Source organism: Phyllostomus hastatus, unplaced genomic scaffold (genome assembly GCF_019186645.2).
Source record: "Phyllostomus hastatus isolate PE091 unplaced genomic scaffold, TTU_PhHast_1.1 phas_contig_1, whole genome shotgun sequence".
Taxonomy (NCBI): Eukaryota; Metazoa; Chordata; class Mammalia; order Chiroptera; family Phyllostomidae; genus Phyllostomus; species Phyllostomus hastatus.
In genome coordinates, this window is record NW_025333498.1 from 33004526 (window position 1) to 33024494 (window position 19969).

A 19969-nucleotide genomic window follows, 5' to 3' on the forward strand; every position below is an offset into this window, starting at 1 on the left:
TATGTATGGTGTATACTTACTATTAGCAGTTAATGCTTTCATGAATATTGTTAGCACTGAACAGTTTTCTTACCATATAAGCAGCATAAAGAACAGTGCTTTTTTGTTATGGGGATAATGGCAGCAAATATGATTATTTTGGCATTACCCTTTTATTGAAATTTTCCTAGAAGACATCTTAAAAATTAAATATAGGGTTGTATCATTGTGGACACCACATTGTGCCTTAAACCTAATGTTACTTTTTTCCCCAGGGATAACTTACTTAATAAAAATGAAATCATTGTCTATTTCTTAATGGCTTAATTATTTGAAAGCAAACTGATTCTTTTTATCTCAATAAACTCCTTACTTCCTGTGTTAAACAGAAGGAGGAAGTCTGTTATGAAATAAAATTGAAGGTTTAAATACGTTTGATCACAGTTTTCTCCTAGTATAAAATGTGTGAAATCAACAGATTCAACACTTTTAGCTTCAGGAAATGCTTGACTCTCTGAAAGGCATGTAATTGAGTGTACCTGTGGTACAGGGCTATGTCTAATCAGTCAGCTGTGTAGCTGGGTAGAGTCAAGTGCCATTCATCCACCTCCCCTGAGATTTGTGGAAACAAGAAGGAGGAGCAGGTATGAGACAAAGATATATAACCATGTTGACCACTGAAATCCATGGTTAACAACTTAATTATCTAAGTTCAGCTATCACTCAGAAACAAACCTGTGAGGTTTACACATATTTTATAATTTACAATAGCAATAGCACACTGCAAAGGACAATGCTGCTGAAAGTGGAATCTACATTAAGTGTGTTTAATTTAATTTTTCTAATTATATTTCTAATAGTTTAAATATCTGCTCTAATGAAACGGTTAACCACCTGCATTTAAATGCCACCTGATGCGTTTATTTTGGAACAGTAACAGATTGGTATAATTTGAGCTCAAGTTCCTTTGAAAATTCTTCTATTAATAGGTCCTAGATTAATCTTTGTGCCTGGTCTGCAAATGTGTTATAAGACAACACTGATGGTGAGAATTTCTGTTACATGGTAATATCTCATTTTGGGTTTTTTTTCTCAGTTTGAACTTAAATCAGTGGACATTGAAATTAAAAATAGAAATTTGAACTGGTATTTCCATTTTTCATTGTTGGAATAGTGCCTGGTTTCAAAAAAATCAATTCATGGAATGTTTGCTTAGCACTATATGTGGAAGTTCAGGTGAATATGCACTACTACACCTGCACCAAGAAAGCAAACATGTGAATAATGTCCCTATTCCAATACAGTTTCTATATGTTCCATACATTTGACATGATGATATAATGTGACAAACAGATTCATTGAATGATATAGATCCTCTCCTCTCTCCAAAAAGAAAAAAAAGGCATAAAGAACATAGCCTTTTACCAATGGTTAAATGAAACCATTCCATTTCCTTTGGTTTAGAAATAAACCTAGTCTTAGCAAAACTCAGAAAAATTAGTTCAAATAGGTCATCTTGTTCATCCTTCAACATACAATTATATTGGAAAACATCGCCTTAATATACTACAAGTAAAAGTTTTCTGAGCTCTGGTTTTAACGATACCACTCTCTCACTGAACAACTGCATAGTCCATGCTGAATGTGCTGTTATTCAAGGAAGCATGCGATAATGCAGCCCCGGGGAATAATGTGGTAGTCCCACACAAGTTCCAATGTTAACTATAAGTATGGTTTTAATTAGCAATGGTGATAATAATACTGATGATTGTTACTGTACTATCTGTTATATTTTTGTTGATTATGATAGAGGAGAGAGTTGAGCTGGGAATCATGAGTTCAGGTGCTGGTGCTATCTCTAACACATACAAGGTGTTTGATTTGAAGTCATTTACTCAATCCATGCCACTGTTTCTGCTTCTGCAAAATGTAGAGCTAAAACCTGATCATCTTTAAACAAAATAGAAAAAATTCTGTATTTAACACAATGTTGTGAAGGAATGAAAATATGAACTTTGGAATTGCAGATTTGGATTAGTGTTTGGGTTCTACTATTTACTATCAATATCACTTTGTTCAAAAACAGCCTCTCCCATCTTCATTGTCCTGAGTACATTTGAGACAAACTGATCAGACAGAGCTGAAGTCTGGAGTAAAGGCTAAGAGTCTTTGGCTTTCATTTGGTAATTTGGTTTCATGATGACTACTTTTTTCTTTTTTAGTATAAAATGTATAAAATTGAGGTGACATTGGCTTACACAGTTTTATAGATTTCAAGTCTACAATTTTATAATACATTATGTTTTTACTCCCCAAAGTCAAATCTTCTTTCATAACCCTATATTTGATCCACTTTACATTTTTCTATATGGCTAAGCCCTTTCCCTCTGGTAGCCACCATAATATTGTGTCTATGAGTTTTTGTTGTTTTTTTATTTGTTGCTTGCAGTTTTATAGCCCATATATGAGTGAAATCACATGGTTGTTGACTTTTTCTGTCTGATTTATTTTACTTAGCATAACATTCTCAAGGTTCATTCATGTTGCTGCAAATGTTATGTTGTGGCAGTATTTCATCTTTTCTTATGGCTTTGGAGTATTCTACAGCATATACATACCATATGTTCTTTATTCAGTCACCCATGGAAGTACACATAGATTGTTTCCATGTCTTGGCCACCGTGAATAATGCTGCAATGAGCATAAGGGTGCATATATCTTTCCAAATAAATGCTTTCAAGTTTTGGGGGTAAGCACCCAAAATATGGGTTTCTGGGTCATATGGTAACTGTATTCTTAATTTTTGAGGAACCTCCATACTGTTTTCCATTGTGGTTACCAACTATGGAAACCAACAGTGACCGAGGGTTTCTTTTTCTCCACAACCCTTCTATCCCTTGTTATTACCAATCTTGTTGATAATAATAGCCATCCTAACAGCTGTGGGGTGGTTTTAGAGAAAAATTCATGAATTTGGCCTCAAAGGAAAGGGAAGTAACAGCAAAAATACATGGAATGTAACTATATCAAACTAAAAAGCTTCTGCAGAGCAAAAGAAAGCACCAACAAAACAAAATGACAACCAACCAAAAAGAAGATATTTGCAAACAACAGCTCTGACAAGGGGTTAATATCCATAACTCATATAACTTAACACCAAAAATATAAATAATAAAGCCTGTTTCAAAACTGGATGGACAACCTGAATAGACACTTCCCCCAGGAAGACATACAAATGGCCAACAGATATATGAAAGGATGTTCAATTTCCCTAGCCATTTAGGGAAATGCAAATTAAAACTACAATGAGATGCTAACTCCTTTACTTGACTATGAATATGACAGAAGGATCAGAACCAAGTCAGTAACTAGTAATGATGTGATTAGAAAAATTGTGTGGGTTTGTAGTGGCTCCTCTTTGTAGGACCACCACAAAAGCCTTTCAGAAACTGAAATGCTTAATTTGAAAGCTGGTCTCATGTGTCAGACAGACTTGTGTGTTCATCATAATTGCAGGAGGCTAAGGTAATAGTTATACTCTGGGAAAGTCATAGGTACTTTTGTTGTTATATTCACAACCATGCTCTCAAAAAGGACTGCACAGCAGATTGCCAAATGCCAATTACTAAGGAACACTTTTGTAGCACTGAATGGAATTACAACATAGAGAAAACACTGTTATCTTAATTCATAATCTCCCAGAAACTATTAAATGGTTGAAAGTCCAGTTTTCTTAGATCATTTGAGTTCTTTTCTCTCTTTGACAGAGAGACTTGAATTTTCTATGATTTCTGATATATGTAATTATGGGAAACCATGTTTGGATTAACATTGGGGATGGAAAAGTCATGCATGACTCCTGGTGGGACTATTGGAGAGGAAGCAGCCTTGACTGACACTGAAAAGCAGGAAAATGAAGCATGAATTGACAGGTGATGGGATAGATCTAAAAAATTTGAAGGGCCTAGGTAATAAAATGAGAGAAATAGGCTGACTCGATCAAGAGACATTATGAGAAATTATGTCACTACTGTACTATTTGTTTCTGTGATGAATGAAAAACTCTATTTCCTTGACTCAAGTTTAAGATTTTTTTCTTTTTATAATTTCTTCAAAATCTACTTTAGAAAAAAAAGAGATTCATTTGTAAAGTATTATTATATTTGTCTCCTGGTCTAAATTGCGTATGTCATTTTGAGCTATCCAAGATGAATATTGTGGTAATGATTGTCTTATTTTCTTTCTCCAGTAGGAAAACAATTTAAGGTAATGATCAGTTCTGAGACCATCAGAAATACCCAGTACAAGTCCAAATATATCTGCAAGAAATACTTAAAAATTTCTTCAGAAAAGTGAAAAGTGGATAGGGAGAAAAAAAAGTATGCCATTTTGGATTCAGGTCATTTTTGCCATAAAAGAGAAGTGATACTTCTATATTCTTTACAATATTTTTAATGTCAATTAGTATCATATCTTGTTCAGGACTTGTCAATGAAATAGTATATATGTCCTGTCTCATGTAAGGGTTACTTGCTCTTCTGAGAAGAGTAGTTATTTTCAATTCCCACAAAACCTTGCGAACACTGAGTATGGAGAGCTGCAGGAGTGAAGCAGAAACATCTCAGAGGGGCTGAACTGCTAATAATGAACTACTTGAGTGGACCAGAGATAAGGGTGGTCTACTGATCACTCTCCTCTCCCAGTGAGGAGTAATGCCAGGTGACCCTGGGATGTATCACTGGTATCAGCTAATATTTTCACCTGTTGAGGTTTCAAGATTGATTAGTAAAAACAACTTGCTCACAGGTAGTTCATCTACAAAGAAGTGACTTATTATTACTTCCTTTTAATTATAAGAAAATACAAATGGTCATTTAAATCCAGTTGATATTTAAAAACACTCTTAAGAATTATAAAAATGACCACTTCTGACATTGGGGAAAGCTCAATAAATAAAATATTCATTAAAGTGTTATAATTTGTATGTCCCCCCAAAAGTACTTCATTCCTTCTTCATATCTTTCAGACGATAAAATCTGAATCTTTATTAACTCCCCCACCCCTCTGGTCCCTGGCATTCTCCAACAGGTTCCCTGATTCTATCACTTCTGTTTCCCAAGTATTTCTCAAACCTGGCTGCCTCTTTCTATTGCCACTCCTATGTTTTTCTGTATAAGTTTATTAATTTTTTTGATGCTCTTCAGTTACAGTTGTCCCACCTTTTTCCCTGTTGCTGTCCCCTGCCCCACCCTCCTGCAGTCAATCCCCACCTTGTGTCCATGCCAATGATCCTTTATTCATGTTCTTTGACTTGAGGCTTCCCCTTCTTTCTCCTGTTACCCCTCCCTGCACCATCACTGTCAGTTTCTTCTTTATTTCCATGTCTCTGGTTCTGTTTTCCTTGCTTGTTTGTTTTGTTGATTAGGTTCCACTTATAGGTGAGATCATTTGGTATTTGTCTTTCACCACCTGGATTATTTCATTTAGCATAAAGCTCTCCGGTTCCACCCCACAAAGGGTAGGGGTTCCTACATTTTTAGTTCAGAATCTTAGCAACTCCCTCAAAGAATAGCCTCTTAGTGTATCTTACTGCTTTGACTTTTGTCTGAGGTGCATCCTTCACTTTGTCTCTGTATTCTTCTCTAAAGAATCCCGCTGCTTAGACATAGTTCTCTTGGATCCAGATCTGGGGGTGAAAGAGAGAACAGAACTCCAGGAACAAACATTATCAGGGAGCAGTTAAGTTGGAGATAAAGTAAAAAGGTAAATGCTTTTCTTGGGTCTATTTGAAACATAAGTTCTTGTAATTTTAGGTAAGAGTATGCAGTTACACCAGTTGCTTTTCTGAAAATGTACAATTCATTGAGAGGAGAAATCATTTAAACAACCATTTTTTAATAAAATGAAAAAAAAATGAAATCGAGTAACTTCTTTATGTTTTCTTGATACCAAAGATGAGTATGTATAATGGAGACTTTGGAATCAGAAATTGAATTTAAAGCTTGTCCACTTGAAGCACTTAACTAGATGCAAGTCCTCAGTTTCTGAACTGTGTTTTACTGACCTCTCCGGACTCATCTAATGCTATACTCCAGTTATACTGTATTTGTTGCTGTTCTGCATCAATGCATGGTGCTCTCTTCCCTCCAGCCTTTGAATACATTGTCTCCTCTGTCTGGAACAGTTGTCCATATTCCAACTGTAACCACTGGTTTCCCACCGCAGTCCCACACATATGTGCAAGTATACCTAATTTCTCACCATCCTTCAAGGTTTAGCTTAAATGACATCTCCTACAGGAAGTCTTCTTTGACCCTTAATTTAAATTAAGTTCTCCGTCTATTGACTCTCAGTGACAACATACTTCTCCCATCATCAGGATTCTTATTAAATGATGTATTTATATCTACCTAACAAGACCACCAGCTCTGATAACCAAGCTCTTGTCACTCTTGCTCAGCACTCTATCCTTAGCACCTAAACAAGCCCTTGGGAACACAGGAGACCCTTGGTAAATATTTGTGGAATGACATCCCAAATGTGATTTGTTATTTATCAGCATCACATATTCAAAACCTCACCAGCTGTGCTGTATAAAACAGGGTCTCACACAAATAGCCATTAACAAACATTTATTTGAAGAATGATTATACATATGAATGAATGAATGAGTGAAGTGACGAGAACACAAAAGTTCTTCTGTCTAAAATATTTTTTCATAAAACCTTAAATGCTAAATAATGTTTTTAATTTAATAGGTATTAATCTCCCCTCACGGCAGCCAGGTCTTGGGATAAAGGAATATGAAATGAACAAAAACTGAGAAGCTTCCAGTTGGAAAACAGGTCCTTGTAACACTGGAAAAGAAAATAAAACAAACAATGAAGAACATAGGAGACTACAGAGTGAAAGAGAAAGGAGGGAAAGAGAAAAAGACTAAAATCACCTACCTCTATTTATTATTTTGATCCCAGTAGTGGCAAGCAAGAGATTACTTTTCTTCAGATCTCAGGAAATATTTTTGAAGGCTTCTGCAGCAAAAACAAAGGAGACATATGCAAGTTCAAGAAAATTACATCAGCGTTTAATTACTAAATATTCTACCTCTAAAATTATAGAAAAAAGCTTAAATAATTCAGTTTGATTTGGTCTCATTAGTCTGATTTCCTAGTATTTAGCCTTAATTATGTGATACATAAGCCCTAATTATGTGGTACATATACAGTGCACTCTCTAAAGTTAAAGATCAGAACGGATATTGACTTAAATGATAAAATATGTTAAATTATTAATGGTAATTAATCTTACAAAATAGGCATAATTAGCTTAAGTACCTTCGATATTATTCTTAATAGCATTACAAATAATATTACAGTTTGATCATTTCAAAAATAATTCCTTAGAAGGAAAGGCTATGCAAGCAATGCTTTTTAGTTGGGGGGGGCAACAAATTGCTTGATGCTGTCAAAATATACCCCACTCTCCTTGTTGAGAAGGTGAATTTGCTTTATTCCATTAAATGTTGTGTCATGCAAATATGCGAAAATAGTTTTTACTGAATGTTGTTTTCATGGATATAATTATCTTTAAAAATAACAGTACCTATGCCATTAAGAATTTTTGAACATTCTTTCATTAAATGCATTCTGGGTTTTGATGTCATAAATTGAACAACGCTGTTATTTTTTTTTTTGGTGTTTTACCTTTTGATTTTTAAATATAAGTTGAACTTTTCCTGAGATCAATTAAAAAGTTAGTTATAAATGTTGATGCCATAAACCAAGTCCTCCTGTTTTAACTCTTTTTTACTCCTCAATGAATCTTCTATTGTGATTTAATATCTAACATGGGTTAAACTCTAAAAAACTTGTAAAGGATTATAAAAGGAATATAGTTTCCTTTAAAACAAAACTTTAAAATGAATATTTATTTATTGGAGAGAACCATACATGGAATCAGATAATGGTTCATCTCTCCTACCTGGGGCTTACAGATGAAAAATAATAAGCAACACATCAGAAACCATACTACTTTCTAGATTTTACCACAGTGATCCCACTATAGGCTTAAAAATTGCCATGCTGAATTATTCACAATATCCAAGATATGGAAACAACCAGAGTGTCCTTCCACCAATGACTAGATAAAGATATGGTACATGTATACAATAGAATACTACTTAGGCATAAAAAGTGGGATACAGTGGTACTTAGGTATTCATTGTTAATTAATTCAGTTGAGTGGCGAGCAAGCAAAGTTTGATGAAGTGCTTCCTCTTGTGGGGTGTATCATGACTTATACAAGTTCTGGCAAGTGCCTGACAAGTGGCAAGCAAACTGAGTGCTGAAACATTTTTTTCTCATCAAAATAAAATGAATGCAAGGTTTGATGAGTTCTAAAGTCAATGAATACTGAGGTACCACTTTATTGTCATTTGAAACAAAATGAATGGATCTTGAGAGTATTATGCTAAGTAAAATTAAGCCAGACAGAAAAAAACAGGGACCATATGGTTTCACTCATATATGGGATATTTAAAAAAACAACAAATATACTCATAGACACAGATATCAGTATGATTGTTAACAGAAGGGGAAATAGGATGGGAGGATGTTGAAGAGGATAAAGGGAGGTCAAATACATGGTGATTGAAGGAGACTAAACTTTGGGTGGTGAGCACACAATGCAAAAACTCATAAACGTCTCTATGTTTCATATTACATGGCTAGATTACTTCTGGAGAGACCTTATATATTGCAAGTGATTTTATATAAATTATCCTTGTGAAACTCCTTATTCCATATTTCATATAGGATATGAAATATCCTCTATATGATATATATTATACAGTGTGTTCTTTATCTAATTATGAGTTATCTGATGAGAAATTTCTGTTTGAAATTAGCTCCAAAAAGAATCATGGTTTTGAGCCTTAAAAAAAGAATCTATAAACATTGTGAACTATGTAACTGCCAAGTCTTACTTTTTCATTTTGACTGGAAAAACTTAGGAGCCATCAGTTAGGACCAAGTACTAGGTGTGTTTCTGTGTGCCTGTGTCTTTATACCATGAACTTTGTGCCTCATTTTCAGTCTTTTTCCATGCATGAGTTTCTTTTACATATTTTTCCAAATTTTAAAATATTCCCTTATCATATAATTTCATAAGTCATCCTAAATATTATCTTAAAAATTAAAGATAAGGGACATATAAATAATAGATGATTTAAAATAATATTTGTTTATTTCTCACTTTTGAAGAACAAGACCATGTCTAATTCCTTCTTGTATTCTCATTCTTAAGAAAATATTTACTATTTAAAGAAATTATTGAATTAATGAAATATTAATAATTCTAGATCTCTATAAAGCTACTATAATTTATTATTGATCACTAACGAAAATATGTGTCAAAGGCTTTTAATGATGCAGTTCTTTTTTTACCCTGTAAACTTATTTAACATCTCATAAATTCATCTATACTTAAGCATATCCTATGGTATTTAATAATTGTACTACTGCATGCAATTATCCCTGCATTGCTTTTTTGTTCTGGGATGTTTCCCCCATATTGTTAGTTTTAACCCAAATATCACTTCCTGTTTGAAGTTTTTCTGACTCTTGACAGAAGTATTAATCATTCTTTACTTAAATTTAGAATATAGCTAGCCTGAAAACTTTATATAATTTCTCAGCAAACTGTATCTTAATTAACTGTATAGCTGTTTATCTTGAAAGTCTATGATATTCTTGAGGAGATTATTTTTATGTCTAACATATGAATAAGTTCAATAAGTTTTACCAAGTCAATACTGTTAAGTACATTTTAAAACAACAATTCACTCCTAGTCCAATAGTTTTCACCTAGTAGCTTGAAGTACAAAAATAGCCCCTACACTTGGTATTATTTCTACTAACTTTGGTTAACTTTTAGTCTTATTTTTACTATTCAAGAATATTTAAAAAATATGTCTGTGGTTCTTTGCCTAAATTTTTAGATAACTGGTATGATTAAAGAATTTGATGTTTTTTAGACTCATAGATTGTTAGTAAACATTTTTAGGGATTGAAAACTCTGTCAACATAAAATGAAATATATACATACATATATATTTATTTAAATACATAACTAAGCAGCAAAGCAATAAGCTAAACTGTTTATTATTTGGAATTGTTCACATAAAGCTAAAAATCCAGCATTTATGCTGGTGCTGCCCATTGTACAGAATTGATATGTTTGGTAATTGTGTTTGTTATCTCTGCTTAAATTTGTTAGATGGTCTTATAGTTAGGTTGGCAGAGCCTAAAATCTGAAGAAATGTGATGTTTAACTTCAGCCTCATAAAACTAACAAGTACTTTTGTGCACATATTAATGATGAGCGACTTTTCAATTAGGAGTAAGTTGTAAAAGAGATAGATACTTGGAGTGTAAGTTTGTAAGTTTCATTTAACCGTTAACATTCATTTTAATCAATTAGGACAACATTAATGTTTTGAAACAGAGGCTCTTTTAAAATTATTTTTAATCATCTAATTATTCATTTGACATATACTTATTAATTAGTAAATATTTCCTCCCTGGTTGCATAAAATTAAATTAATGAAAGTTTCAGAATCAAAATCACCAAAAGAAACTCTAGGGTTTTTTGTTGCTCATTTTTTCCCCCCTTTTTTTTTTTTTTGCTTCTGGAGAAGCTACAAAATAATCACAATGACATAATTGCATAATGTTAAAGTTAGGTCAACTTAAAGTTTTCGAATAGGAATACTCCTGAGACGAATTTGCACTTAATAAGAAAATATGTGATAAGTCAACATTAAAACTGATTAACTGCATATCACCTTCATATTATAATCACTTCAACAGCATTTAATTGCTATATTGCATTATAATAATCTTAGTATATTAATTTACTCATAGAAAATAATAATACTAATTTTATACCAGCCTACTGCCTGCATTATCCAGTTTAATAATTACATCATTAAAATGTTAGTGCGAAATATACTAATTTTTTCTTAGGTATTTTTATTTTGGCTCTCTCTTCTTTGATCTTTCTACTTGCTTATAAACTAGTTATTAAGGTACCAAAATTAAAATGTATAAATAAAACACTTCAAGTCAATTCTTTTTTTTTAAGATTTTATTTATTTATTTTTAGAGAGGGAAAGGAGGGAGAAAGAGAGAGAAACATCAATATGCGGTTGGTGGGGGTCATGGCCTGCAACCCAGGCATGTACCCTGACTGGGAATCGAACCTGCGACACTTTAGTTCACAGCCCGTGCTCAATCCACTGACCTACGCCAGCCAGGGCTTTCAAGTCAATTCTTAATTTTATTTCCTACATTGTTATGTTTGTTACAATCAGATATTTATTTATTTATTACATTATTATGAGAAAATGTTTAGTCAGTTTAATATATTAAAATTTTCCTTTTCTTACCTAATTTTATTTTTAATAACTCATTTAATGGATTTCAATGACATGCTTATTTTTCAGTTCTTAGGAAACTAATACAAAGTTTTTTCCTGTATTTTTTTACATTACTCATTATTTCAGCAAAACCTTTACAATTCATAATTAAGGGGGAGGGAGAGAGCAGAGAGAGAGATAGAGAGAGAGATAGAGATAGAGAGAGATAGAGATGTGGGGGGAAAAGGAGAAGAGAAAAGATAGAGAAAGGGAAAGAGAGGCTCACTCTGCACACCCAGTATCTAGGAAAGAATCTAGCTACAGTTAGGTGTTGAAGCTGTCACAGAAGAATGGGAAGAAGCCAGGGATGGTTAGGACTCCGTAGAAAAGAGAGCAAAATCATCAACGTACCATAAACTGCTTCTGAACTCTTTGAAGATATTCAGGTATCTACTTGAAAACTTTGAAAATGTTTGTTCACTGGGATGTATAGGTTCTTTTGAATTGATGTTTCAGGGTTCTTAGGGTATAATCCCAGCAGAGGAATTGCTGGGTCAAAAGGCAGTTCCATTTGTAGTTTTCCGAGGAAATTCCATACTGTTTTCCACAGTGGCTGCACCAGTCTGCATTCCCACCAACAGTGTACTAGGGCTCCCTTTTCTCCACATCCTCTCTAACACTTGTTTGTTGATTTGTTTATGATTGCCATTCTGACTGGTGTGAAGTGGGGATGACAGCGTGGGGGAAGGGTTTTCAGGAACTACTATAAAGGACACATGGACAAAACCAAGGGGGAGGGTTGAAGCAAGGGAGGGAGCTGAGTTTGGTTGGGGTTGGGGGGGGGAGTGGTGAGGGAATATGCAAATAACTGTAATTGAACAATAATAAAATAATTTTAAAAAAGAAAACATTTACTCACAAGTATATATGTACCATTATTTTTATTGCAGCATTATTCATCGTGGCCAAGTCATGGGTACAACCAAGCTATCTCTCAATAGATGATTGGATAACAATGTGGTGCATAGATACAATGGAATACTACTCAGCCATAAGAAAAGATAAAATACTGTCATTTGCAGCATCATGGATGGATCTTGGGAATATCATGCTAAATGACAGACAGAAAAAGTCCAGAACCATCTGATTTTACTCATATGTGAGATGGGAAACTAAAAGCAACAACTGAACAAACAAGAGAAACAAGCAAACAAAAACTCATAGACACAACAGTATGGTGGTTACCAGAGAGAAGGGGGGTGGGAGTGTAAAGGGTAATGGGGGTTGAATATAGTGTAACAAGGGAAGGTTTAACTTTGAGTGGTGGGCACACAGTGCAATATACAGATGATGTATCATAAAATTGTACACTTGAAACCTATATAATTTGCTTAACTAATGTCACATCAGTAAATTTAATGTTTAAAAGATATTCAGAACAGCCAGTGTGAATACGTATTTTGCAGAATCTCAGTTAGTCCTTAGCTCCCATTCTGCTAAGCTGGAGAGAGCACTCCTACACATTTATTTTATCTTGTATTGGGCAATGAAAGTCTTTTGAATTGTAAGCATTAAGTTTCATGAGAGTAGAAAGGAAGAAAATCTGCCCTCTGGCTGTAAAAGTCTTCAAAGGAAAAGGTGGCATTAGAGTTAGACCTGGCAGACTCATCACAAAGAAGGACAGAATAGCATGCTTTTTCTTCATGTCTTGAATACTCCATGTCAGAGGAGCAGAATGAATGTTCAAGAGAAGTAAAAAATAATTAGGTAGGGTTGAATGACTAAGTTGGAAACATGTAATAAGAATTTTGGAAGTTAGAAAATATAGGGGCGGCCAAAAGTAGGTTTATCATTGTGAGTATTCAAAACAGTTTATTCTTGTATTTTTATTTATTAATTAGTGTATTATTTTCCACACTAATGACTGTAAACCTACTTTGCCCACTCCTTTATATATATTTTATTAAAAATTTGAAATGTAATAATATTGCATTTAGTAACACTATTTTATGTAGTTTATAGTGAGGCATATTGCAGGAGAGGCTAAAATATAGCTAGTGGGGATAGGGTGAAATTTAAAAAGTCATAAAGTGTTCTTGAAAATGGTTAACTATTTTTTTATTTAACAGACTCAATGGGTGTTTATATTCTCTTAGACATATTGTGAGCACTTATAAACATTAATTCATTTAATATACAAAACTTATTTGTAAGTATTTGAATAGAATAAGAAATAATTTTAAAATGACTATGTGTTTGGTCTGAAGAGTTAAAACAATGAATGTCTAATGACAATATAATTTAAAACAATTATTGCCATTGGGTGACCTATAATATGTATGTTTAATGAGATAATCTGTATGAACAAATTTAATAAATAGTAGAGCCTTAACAAATGCTTAAAATATTATGGTAATTATTCAAAATTGAGCACAAACTTACAAAAGCATATTTGAATAAGTTAGAGTCAGGCTGTGCATTATCAGAATTACAAGAGAACTCCTTCATGGAAAGCAGTTGCATCTAAGCAACAGTGGAAAAAATGTTTGCATGTTAACAGAGCTAGATGGCCATTATTTGGAAACTGTTATGTGACTATTCTCCATACTTCTTAACATTTTTTTTTGAGATGGAAAATCCATGGAATGCTCCATTTTTCTTTTTGCATTAAGAAGGACTTCATAAAAACTCATTGTACCAGAGTGATAATTTTGCATAGTTTAACAGTTCCCATGAATCATGAAACTACTTTCAACCCACACATCATTTGACCCTTGCCAGCTTTTACACACAATTCCAAAAGATGAAATTTGGATAATATAAAGGTGTGCCAACCATAAAAAATTATTCTGGATTAAAAACAAAGATGAAGGATTTATTTTGATTGCTTTATAAATGTGCATTATGATGTGCAAAGCAAAACAATATGCCACATTAAGGTGCATGGAACAGGACTAATAGAGTCAAGTTAGAAAATGAAACCATGGATCATACAATAAAATAAATCACCGTAATTTTATTTTTATTTCAAAAATCATAGCATGCTAACTTTTATTTGAGCTACTGTGTAAATCAGTTTTTAAGTTCATTAATTATATAATCCATAAAAAAATATTCAGTCAGAACTTCTCGAAGAAAAATCCACTGTCTCCTTTGAAAATTTCATCTACTCTCATGATTTCAAATAGTATTTGTAAGCTTCATATTATCAAATATTTATCTATAGGTCTGGCCATTCCCAGATTTCTAGATTCATACATTTAAAAAACTGCTATCACCCTCCTGTTCAATGTCCCAAATATACCTCAAAAATGAATTCATTTTCTCCTCTGCATACCCACTGCCACATTTATAGACATTTCACTTTCTTTCTCTCTTATTTGGTAGAATGATAGTCTGATACCTAGGTATGAACTTTCACTCTAACTCACCCCTACATATGTAAGGAAAAGTGATGATATTACCCCCAAGTATCTTGAATGTGCTTTTTTCCTTCCTGTCTCACCCTCATCCATGTAGTCTGTATCTCCTCCTGACTATGGAAATGGCCTCTACATTGTTTACCCTGGCACCATTCTCTTCTTTATCCAGTTTTCAGACAATTGTCAGTGATGGTGCTGATATGCAAATCTGATAGTATACCACCTAAGAATTTTTATTCTTTCTTATTGCCTAAACTCATCTTTTGATCTAAACTTATAATCTAAACTCATCTTTTGCTTCCATATTAAACAATGTACATCTCCCAGCTTTAAAAATGGTCTGAAATGTGTTTGGTAAAGTGTTGATAAGATCATGTGGGTAAAGTGTTGATAAGATCATGTGGGTATATACAAAATAGTGGGGAGAGTGAGGTGATCTTGAGTGATGTGGAAACGTATGAAAGAGCCAAGACTACATTCATTCATTCATTCATTACCATCCAAGCATTTAGTAGATACTAGGTGCTGTGCACAGAATGACTGGTAAGGCAGAGTCTTTGCCTTTCAGTTGGTTTTAATCTCCCATGAGAGACATTTAAATTGCCATTTGAAGTTACATCTATTTTTAAATAGGTTAGGAGATGGCACCTGAGCACAATCTTGAAAGAAAATGAGGTTTTTCTGTTTGAGAAGAGAAAGGAAGAAAAGGATTTTAAACAGAAGAAGTATTATGCCAAAGGTACAGATGCTAACAAAATCATACCATATTGTAAAAACTGAAGAAAAAAAAAACAGAGCATTAGGCAAGACAGGAGTGGTGTATATCAGTGCTGACATGATTAGCTGATGCTGAACAATAAAGGTGCTGCTTGTCATTGTGAAATAGTTGAATTTGTCATTCAAGCAGTGGAAAAAGCCTTTAGTATGCTTGTTTTTTTTTTCAGTTGGGGTGCAGAAATACCAAAAATGTTTCAAGGTTTTAAAAAGAGGTGAAAATTAACACTACCATATTAACTCCACAGTTAAAGTATGATAACAGGGATGGCCTGACCAACTCTGTTTTTAGATAGATTCTTGCAATCTAGCAAACAGGTAGAATGGAACCAAAAAAAGGACACTGATTTGGAAGATATTGCTATAATCCAGGCAAGACATATAAGGAGCCTGATGGAAGGGAAAACAACTCACGTATTTGGGAATATTTAAGAGGTAGAATTGATAAAATTTGATGAGTGTTTGGACAAGAAAATTAAACAAGTGGGAAAGTCAGATAAGACAAGAGGAACTAGAAAAATAAAAGAAAATCAAGTTGTTTTTTTTTCCAATGGTATAAACAGAACTGTTTTACATACATTGCAGAAATAAAGGATGAAGAACAACCAATAATTTGTACACTCTCATTAAATGTTTACTTGAGTGGATCAGATCTATTTAAAGTGTCTAGGATGTAATAAAATATTCCGCTCAACATCTTACAAATCAATAACAAAACCTAAAAATGGAGATGTATCATTCAGTTTTCAGAGATTTCAATATAAATGACACACTTCTGATGTGAGGCACAAGGTGTTATACAATATAAAAGTTCGTCCTTTCTTTATCTGATATAACTGTGATGTTCCTTTGAAGTTGGGAAGCTATGTACATACTAAATTGTGAATATTTGTTCTTTTCAGTAATTACCACTATTTCTACTCCTGTCTGTTTTCTATGGATAGAAGAGTCAGTGAAGACAAAGCAATGATAAGAAGAAACATTAAAAGAAATAAGCTGTAAGTGTCATTAGGGTCTGCTGTAAGTGTCATTAGGTTCTACTGCGGTATTGCTAAAATTGTTGAGATTGATTTAAACCTTCAAACTAAATTTAAAAAAAGACATTCCTTATCATTTAACCTCAAATCTTAAACCTAATTAAAGCTTTATGATTAAGCTTTAATGGAATTATTTCAGTTTTCCCTGCTCTAGTTTTGCATATTTTTTAAATTAATTTTTATGTGAAATTCTAATCACTTAAATTCACAACTTGAGCAACTTTGGTTCGACAAAAAGAGAATGGTGTATCTACTATCCAAATTTTCCATACTATTTTTTAAAATCTTTTATCATCAATATGTGTACTGTGAGCTAAGGAGTTAAATATTCAACTCCTCTTTGCTCTCTGTTGAAAACAGAAATTTAGAGTGGTAGTATTTGAAAGAGAAGCTAAGATCCCTAATGAATTCTGGAAGCCAGGAAAGTTGATTTGTGAGGGATGTGGATATGCGTGAGAGATGTACAGAATTAATCCAATGAGAAAATCTGAATCATGCCTCAAGGCACAGGAGGCTTGTGAACCAATCCTTGGATAAAGACTTTATTGTCACCCCAGACTCTTGGCCTCTTAGTGAGGTTATTCTTTTGGCAAATGATCTATCTTAATATGACACAAAGAAGCTTTGTGTAGACAGTGCATCATCAGAGTCCTCTTGTTCTATAATAATGTAAGGGAAAAATATGGGCAATATCAAACACTATGGCCCAGAATAAAAATAGTATTCCTTTGTTACATAAATCTAAAAGTAATAGTAAAGAGCAACAACTTAAAAAGAAAATTCAAATTATGAAAACTCAGCATCTTTGGGACATCTTAAAATTATATGTTTATATCACCAATAAAACATCTATAGTACTTAATATGTATTGAGTGTTCTATATGTGCCAGTTATTATTCTCAGAATTTTTTATGGATTATCTCATCTACTTGTACCTACTGAAGAGTCTACTTTAGTTACTCACATTTCCCAGGTGAGAGAACTGAGGCTTAGATATGTTAAAAGTTTACCCACAGTTACACAGTTACAGTCCAGAATTTCAAGTGAAGTCACATGATTTTAGATGTGGTACTGGCAGCCACCATTCAAATATTTCCTTCCAATGGTGATGTCAGTTTTGGTTCCTCAAAAAGTGTTTACTATGTAATAAAATGTTCTGTTTGCTGTTGCATTAAATTATAACAGTGACATTAACATGTGCATTTTTTTGCTGAAGAAAATCTTGAAACTGTCTAATACTCTTATAATTTTCATATTTTTAAATTATGTTTAAATTATGGTATTGTTTTATGATTCATGGACCCTTAGAAAGTATGCAAATATGTTTCAGGGAACCAATGACTCCTTAAAATTGTATCTTAAACATCATGTATATAGAATTAGTTGTATTTTGTGTGTGTGTACAAAGTGAGAACATTGCTATTTCAATCTTAAAGCTATGTAATTCCCCCCAAATTTAGGAACCAATAGTCAGATGTTTTATATTCTGAAATTTTAAAAAATCTAAAAGGAAAATTTTATCAGGCAAAAGATGAAATTGAATATGATCTCTGAGTTATAATTAGAATGAAGATAGTCATAGGTGCACAAAAGCTTAAATGTCAACAGCAAGAGTTTGTAGTGTTATGTCTAAATGATTTAGAATCATTAAGCAGTACTAAGCCCAGTTATAATATTGTATTTCAAATTTACTTATGCTAAATATAAGTATTTTGTATTATCTTAATTGGAATCTATCAAATCTTCTAATATTTGGTGTATACTCATCTGGATCCTTTTTATCCTATTTAACCATCATTTTAATTTATAAGTAAACTTACTTTGTTAATGTACTGTTTAATTTTACAAGAGACTGCTAGATTCTATTCTAAAATGTCTGCATCATTTTTCATTTCCAACAAAAATGTTTGAGAGTTTCTGTTATGCTGCAATATTATCAACACTTGGTATTTTCATTTTTTTTTAATTTTAGTTCTCTCATATATTTGTAGTGGGTCTTACTGTGTTTTTAATGTGAATTTAAATAATTATCAATAAATTATATTACCTATAAATTTTGTTTCTAAATAACACAGTGGAGATTATATTACAATATATCTATAATATTTCATATGCATGCCTATATATGTAACTCTACACTGGTTTATCAGTTTTCCAAGTATGCCATAAACTGTCATGTCTATCCTTTTTCCATTCTTCTGTCTCCATTTTCTGGATAATTCTTACTTCTTTAGTCAGTCTCTGCTCAAATGAAAACACCCTTAGACAGTTGATTACTCTCACTCATGGGCTGCTGTAGCATCATGCCATTTTCTCCAATATGACACTCATTTCCGTCTTCCCAATTAAACTGAGAGATTCTGAAGAGCAGGGATGATGTCTTTTTCATCTTCAAGGGATTATGTTTTATTCATTTTTACCAGCATTTGGTTGCCTAAATGAATGATTTTCAATCATTCACTTATTCAATCAAATTTTATTTCTCAATAAATAACAAAAAGAAAGACTGTAATCACATGACATTTATTTGGATTTTTGCATTTGCAAACACTTTGCCTGCTTTCATAGGTTAAGAGTCTATGGATGGAACTGGAAAGCATTATGCTAAGCGAAATAAGCCAGGCAGTGGATGATAAATACCATATGATCTCACCTTTAACAGGAACCTAATTAAACAAACAAACAAACAAGCAAAACATGACCAAAGACACTGAAATTGAGAACAAGCTGACAGTGACCAGAGGGGAGAGGGTAGGGAATTTCAGGGGAAAAGAGGAAGGGTTTGCAAGAACAAGTATAAAGGACACATGGACAAAAACTAGGGGGGGTGGGGGTGGAAATGGGAGGGAGATGCGGAGGGCCAAAGGGGTTGGCTGGGATGGGAGTAAAAGGCAGAAAATTGTACTTGAACAACAATAAAAAAATTTTAAGAGAAACAAAAAGAGTCTATGGATTCACAGTGCTAACCTCTACTTGCTCCCATGGTAGCCTTATCTATCACTATTTTGACAATATCCAGTACCCGCTACTATGTCAAACTGGTGCATACATTTTTTTGTGTGACTCCAGAGATTGTCCCAAAGTTATGCAGATTCCTTATCAATTCTTTCTCTTCACATACTAAAATAAAATTTAAAAATAGTCAAAATACTAAGATCCTTTCACATCATCAGCATATATTCTCCAGTGATATTGATTCCCATGATTAGAATTAACAATCCCTCTACCGGGCATTCCTAATAACCACCTTAGTTACATCTCACCTCCCTTGGTCCACTTCTTTCCATAGTAGCCTTTGACATCAGCTTAAGAAACATCACATGTATGTAATGTCATGCCCT